Below are 6561 nucleotides of genomic sequence, written 5' to 3' on the forward strand. Positions count from 1 at the left end.
ATTTTTTTTTCATTTGGCTATACATTAATGTGATCATCACCCAGGACTTTTCTTCAAACCTTCTTTAAAAACCTTTAAATCGTTATAAGTGGGTTAAATGAACTAATTTTAAGTGTTCAGCTACACACATTTTTATAAACAGTCATCTTTAAGTTTTAAAAACTTGTAGCATCAATTACAAATAACTTTTTAAAAATGGAAAAGTATCTTCTCATTCAACAAGACAGTTTTAAATTCTCTCAATATCCTCCTCATTCATATATCAACATAAGCTATAGATGCAACAATTCGTTCTCCCTCCAGCTCTAGTATTGCATCTTATACATTTTTCCATATTAACTTAAACCAGATTGTTGTTGGTATTCTCAATCTAGGTATAATTTATGTACAGTACAAATCAGCTTTTTTGGAGTTCCCTGTTGGCTGGGCAGGTTATGGATCTGGTGTTATCACTGTTATGGCTCTGGGTACAGCTGTGTTACGGGTTCCATCCCTGCCTGGAACTTCTGCATGTCCTGGGTACAGCCAAAAAACAAAAACAAAAACAGCCTTTTTTTTTTTTAGGGCCACACTTGTGGCATATGGAGTTTCCCAGGCTAGGGGTCAAATCAGAGCTGCAGCTGCAGGACTACATCATATACCGAGCAACACAGGATTCGAGCCGTGTCTGCAACCTACACCACAGCTCACAGCAGTGCAGGATCCTTAACCCTCTGAGTGAAGCCAGGGATCAAACCCACAACCTCATGGTTCCCAGTCGGATTTGTTTCTGCTGCGCCATGACAGGAACTCCAAAAACAGCCTTTTTTATAGATTTATGATTTGCGACATCCATATACAGTTGTGCAACCGCAACGTTCATGATATAGAAAGTTTTTGGTTTTTTTTTTAAGGGCTGCACCCACGACATATGGAAGTTCCCAGGCTAGGGGTCAAATCAGAGCTACAGCTGCCGGCCTACACCACAGCCACAGCCACAGCAACACAGGACCCAAGCTGTGTCTGCAACTTACACCACAGCTCACAGCAACGGCAGAAATCCTGGGGCACTGGGGGATTTCTGGAAAGAACTAGGGTCTGTGTTCCATCCCTGGGTGAAAAAATAACCAGGATCCCTGCCCATAAAGAGAACTTGTTGGAGTTCCTGTCGTGGCTCAGTGGTTAACAAATCCGATTAGGAACCATGAGGTTGCGGGTTCGATCTCTGGCCTCACTCTGTGGGTTAAAGATCCAGTGTTGCTGTGAGCTCTGGTGTAGGCCGGCGGCTACAGCTCCAATTAGATCCCTAGCCTGGGAACCTCCATATGCCGAGGGATCGGCCCTAGAAAAAGACCAAAAAAAAGAGAGAACCTGTTCCTGGAGAGGAGAGTGAAAGATCCTGGCCAGGTCTGAGTTGCAATTGCCTTCTGACAAAGAGCAGAGCTTTTGGCTACAATTTTTCTGGGGTCTGGAAAAAGCCTGTTTGAGTGGAACTCAAATGGATGGCAACTTTCCAAACTGCAAAACAGTAGAAGAAAAGCCCTCTGTGCCCCAGAGCAAACATTTCCCTGCAATTTCTGCTTTTTTATTTCACAGGCTAGGAAGGCTCATGTAGTCTGCTTTGAATGGTTAGATAGCAACAAAGATCTGGTGCCATGTCCTAAAACTGTTGGGAAGTGAATATACCATTTTTTCGGTCCCTTTTAATCTACAAAGAAACAGCCATAATTTGTGAATATTGTAAACCAAAAGATATCTTAAAGCATTTTTAAGTTTTGTGCTTCCTGTACCTTTTCCAGATTTCACTGTTAAGACCAAAGCTTCCCCCCTAAGACTTCCTGAATTATTTTTGAAATGGAAAAAAGTCATTTTTTTTTATATTTTAAGAGCATCCCGAAACGGCTCAGCCTATTTCACATTCTCACTGTTTCACATTCCAAGGCTGGCTCTCTGCCCTGTTGTAGTGGGGCTCTCCTAGCTTCCAATCCAACAGTGCCGCATAGATTGGGCTTTAAAAAGTGACCCAGGGAGTTCCGGTTGCAGTTTAGCAGTAACGAACCTGACTAGGATCCGTGAGGATGTGGGTACGATCCCTGGCCTTGATCAGTGGGTTAAGGATCCGACGTTACTGTGAGCTATGGTGTAGGTCGCAGATGCGGCTTTGATCCCACATTGCTGTGGCTGTGGCGTAGGCTGGCAGTGGCCCTAAAAAGCAAAAAACAAACAAACAAAGTGGCCGAGGGGCTCCCTTGTGGTACAGCAGGTTTAGGATCTGGTGTTGTCACTGCAGCAGCCCAACTAACTGCTATTGCAGGAGTTTGATTCCTGGCCTGGGAACATCCATATGCCATGAGTATGGCCAAAACATAAATGAATAAAGTAAAATAAAAAGTCACCCAGATAGGCTAGCTGCAGTGGGAGGTGAGCAGAGGGGAAAATTGCAGTCAGAACTGTCAGATTGCCTTATAGAGCATCAGACTTAATTTTTTATTTTTCCTTTTCTTTTAATCATTTTTCAATTATTTACACAGTTTTCACACCAGCAAATATACATCCATTGCAGAAAAATTAAAAATATAAATAAGTAATTAAAAAATGTCCAAAAGTAGCTACTATTAATCAACTATAATAAAAAATTTAAAAATACAGCAGAAATTACCAGAACAATGTAAAACAACTATAATATTTTTTTTTTTTCTTTTTTGGCCACCCCGAAGCATATGAAGTTCCTGGGCTAGGTATCAGATCCGAGTCACAGTTGGGACCTAAGCCATAGCTGTGGCAGTGCTGTATCCTTAACCCATTGTGCCAGGCTGGGGATTGAACCTGCAGTGCAGTGCTCCGAAGACACTGCTGATCCCCTTGCACCACATCAGGAACTCCTTTTTTTTTTTTTTTGCTTTTCTTAGGGCCTCACCTTTGGCTTATGGAGGTTCCCAGGCTAGGGGTCTAATCGTAGCTATAGCTGTCGGCCACAGCCACAGCCACAGCCATGCCAAATCCGAGCCGTGTCTGTGACCTACACCACAGTTCACGGCAATGCCAGATCCTTAACCCACTGAGCAAGGCCAGGGATCAAACCTGCAACCTTGTGGTTCCGAGTTGGATTTGTTTCCGCTGCACCATGATGGGAACTCCGGGAAGTCCTATTTAAAAGAAAAAAAAATTAGGAGTTCCCGTCATGGCTCATCAGGTTAAGAACCCTTCTAAACCAGTCTTCACAAGGAGTTGGGTTCTATCCCTGGCCTTGCTCCGTGGGTTAAGGATCTGGCATTGCCTGCCAGGAGCTATGGCATGGGTCACAGAGGCGGCTCAGATATGGCATTGCTGTGGCTGTGATGTACGCCACCACCTGTAGCCCAGATTTGACCCCTGGCCTGGGAACTTCCATATGCCACAGGTGCAGCCCTAAAATAAATAAGTAAGTAAATAAATAAATAAATATTGTACTTATCCCAACACTGGGAAATCAATCACTAGCTAGCAACATTACATGTGGTGCTTATATTGTAACAAAGGGTAGGAAAAAAATGTATGCATGTAAGTGTATCTTGGCCCCCATGCTGTACAGCAGAAAAATAAATAAATAAAATTTATAAATAAATAAATACATAAATAAACATTACATGTGGGGAAAGTAAATGATGTGTAGCCATAATAACAATTATCTTGCATACACATTTTTTATTATTACATCACATTATTTATACACATGATCCCACTTGATCCTCATTAATGACTCTGAGAGGCGAAAATGCAGGCCAAGAGAGGTATTCCAGTAGCAAGTGGCAGAACCTGAGCTTGTCTATAGGTAACTTTGTGCATATTCAAAGCTGTTACCAAACTCAGGTTTGGTTGCTCACTGCTTGAAAGCCAATTCAGAGACAGATGTTTGTTGTAAAGGGAAAGGTTTCTTTTTTCAGGAGGCCAGCAACTTGGGAAGAAGGTGGATCTGTGTCCCAGAACCAACTTCGAAGATTCTGCTAGGCCATGAAAATTTTTAAAAGGAAAAAGGAGAAATAATCTCAGTTAATCATTAAGGTAGGGACTCAGATTCTCTGTCACTTACCGCTCTGTGTGCAGACTTGCTGACTCCCCATGCTCTTCCGTTAGACCCTATCTGGTTCACATAGTTTGCACACACAACTGCTGAAGGGGAGGCTGGGGAAAAGATCTAATCATCTGTTAATGTTGTATTCTTCATTTCTACTTCTTTAATTGAAGGAAAGTGTGAACAGATTAGGTAAAGTATTGTGTGATAAAAGGACTTGGAAGGTGTACTTGGGCCTGAGGTTAGTTAAGCATGGGGAGCACCTGGTGTCAAGGTTAGTTAAAATATAGCTTTGTTAGATGACTTGAACTTCATGCCCAGTCTAGACTAAATGACCATACATTTTAAACTGATAAGTTTAAAATTAAGTTTTATTGCAATGTTATAGTTCATTGCAGAGTGAAATGTAATTTTATCTTGTTAGTTAAGATGTAAAAGTTATTATGAGGCTGTTTATGATGTAATTTTCTGTTAAATAATCACTTGGTAAAATTAAAAAAACAATATTCTAAGGCTGTAAATTTCTGTTAAACTGAAATAATACATTTGAAAAAAATATATATATGTATGGCTTTGCTAAAGTGATAAGACAAAAGGCCTTCTGCAAAGAGCTGCTTCCTGCAGAGAGCTGCTTACAACACTAGACAATAAATGTGCAGAGATAGAGAGGTGTAGGTGGGAATTGATTGGGTAAGTAGACATATCTGAACATGTGTGGGAACATGTGTGAACCAGCAAACTGATGAGGATGTGCAAACCTTCATCCCACGATCATGACCTCTTTTCTGTAAATTAGGACTCAGTATGTGGCTGTGTTTCAACTTGAGCTCAGAATACTAGGTTCTGTCTCAGTAAACTTACTTCGTTGTTGAACAGTAAATCAAAACTCCATTGGCTCCTCTTATCACTCACCTAATTACGTTGAGTCCAGGAAAACCAGTCCCAAGGCTAGAAATTAGCTCTAGCACTTGGTATCAGTGGCAGATAATAATATGTAAATGGAAGTTCCCATTGTGGCGTGGTGGAAATGAATCTGACTAGGAACCATGAGGTTTGCAGGTTCCATCCCTGGCCTTACTCAGTGGGTTGAGGATCAGGTGTTTCCTTGAGCTGTGGTGTAGGTTGCAGATGAGGCTTGAATCTGATGTTGCTGTGGCTGTGGCGTAGGCCAGCAGCTACAGCTCCGATTTGATCCCTAGCCCGGGAACTTCCATTTGCCAAGGGTTGAGCCCTAAAAAGCAAAAAAAGGGAGTTCCCATCGTGGCGCAGTGGTTAACAAATCTGACTAGGAACCATGAGGTTGGGGGTTCGATCCCTGCCCTTGCTCAGTGGGTTGACGATCCGGCGTTGCTGTGAGCTGTGGTGTAGGTTGCAGACGCAGCTCGCATCTCGCGTTGCTGTGGCTCTGGCGTAGGCTGATGGCTACAGCTCCAATTAGACCCCTAGCCTGGGAAACTCCATGTGCTGCAGGAGCAGCCCAAAGAAATAACAAAAAGACAAAAAAAAAAAAAAAGCAAAAATAGAAAAACCAAAAAAACCACAACAAAAAATAATATGTAAATGACTTAGTATTTTTTATAATTGTATGTGTTGTCTTCAAAATAAAATTGCTCTTGCTAAGATCAATAAAGATCTTCTGTTTATCCAATCCAGTGGTCACTTTTCAGCATTTTCCTTCCTGACCCCTACCTATGGTCTTGACTGTTCTCTTCCTGAATCTCTTCTCCATGGTTTCCCTGACATCATTCTGACTTTCTTCTCACCTGTCTGGACACACTCCTAGTCTCTTCCTGCCTGTTTTTTTTTGCCACTCCATGGCAGACAGTACTGGCTGCCTATCCAAAAGTTTTCTCCTCTTGTTCCTTTCTTCTGGAATCCCCTTTTTTTTTGTTCAGATATCCTCCCTCCTCTGAGTGGCAATGTATTTTCCAAGAGTTGAGCCCAGACCTCTGAGATAAATCCTGATTAGTTTAAACCACTTGTTCTCAAAGTGTGGACCAGCAGCTAAAAATGTGGCCTCTGTATACCTGCACCAATTAAGTTTCAGAGACAGAGTTTTGAGGAAAAGAGAGAACAGCTTTATTGCTTTGCCAGGCAAAGGAGGACACAGCAGGCTAACGCCTCAAAACTATGTCTTGTCTTGAGATGGGATAGCAAGGGTTTTATAGGTTTAGCTCAGAAGACAGGGTTATTGATTAAGGTGTCTATATTATTCTTTATCCACAGATCATTTCAGAGTCGTCAAATCCGGTGTCAGTTGGTCCAGTAATGATTTCTGGTTGTCTTCGAGGTTATCGTTCCTTGACTTTCTCTCTGGAAAGAAGATTTCTTACAAGGAAGGGATGTTAGGGAGTGTTTCAATTACAAAAGTAAACACTAGGTGTGATATAACTCTTAACTAGAAAGTAACCATTAGTAAAAGAAAACAGTCAAGGAAGAGGTCATTTGTGAAAAGCCAGATGCTAGGTGCAATGTAACTCTAACTACAGTAGCAATAAGTTAGTGGGCCAAGGCAGGACATAACATAATGG

The sequence above is a fragment of the Sus scrofa genome, chromosome 13, assembly GCF_000003025.6.
Source record: "Sus scrofa isolate TJ Tabasco breed Duroc chromosome 13, Sscrofa11.1, whole genome shotgun sequence".
Classification (NCBI taxonomy): domain Eukaryota; kingdom Metazoa; phylum Chordata; class Mammalia; order Artiodactyla; family Suidae; genus Sus; species Sus scrofa.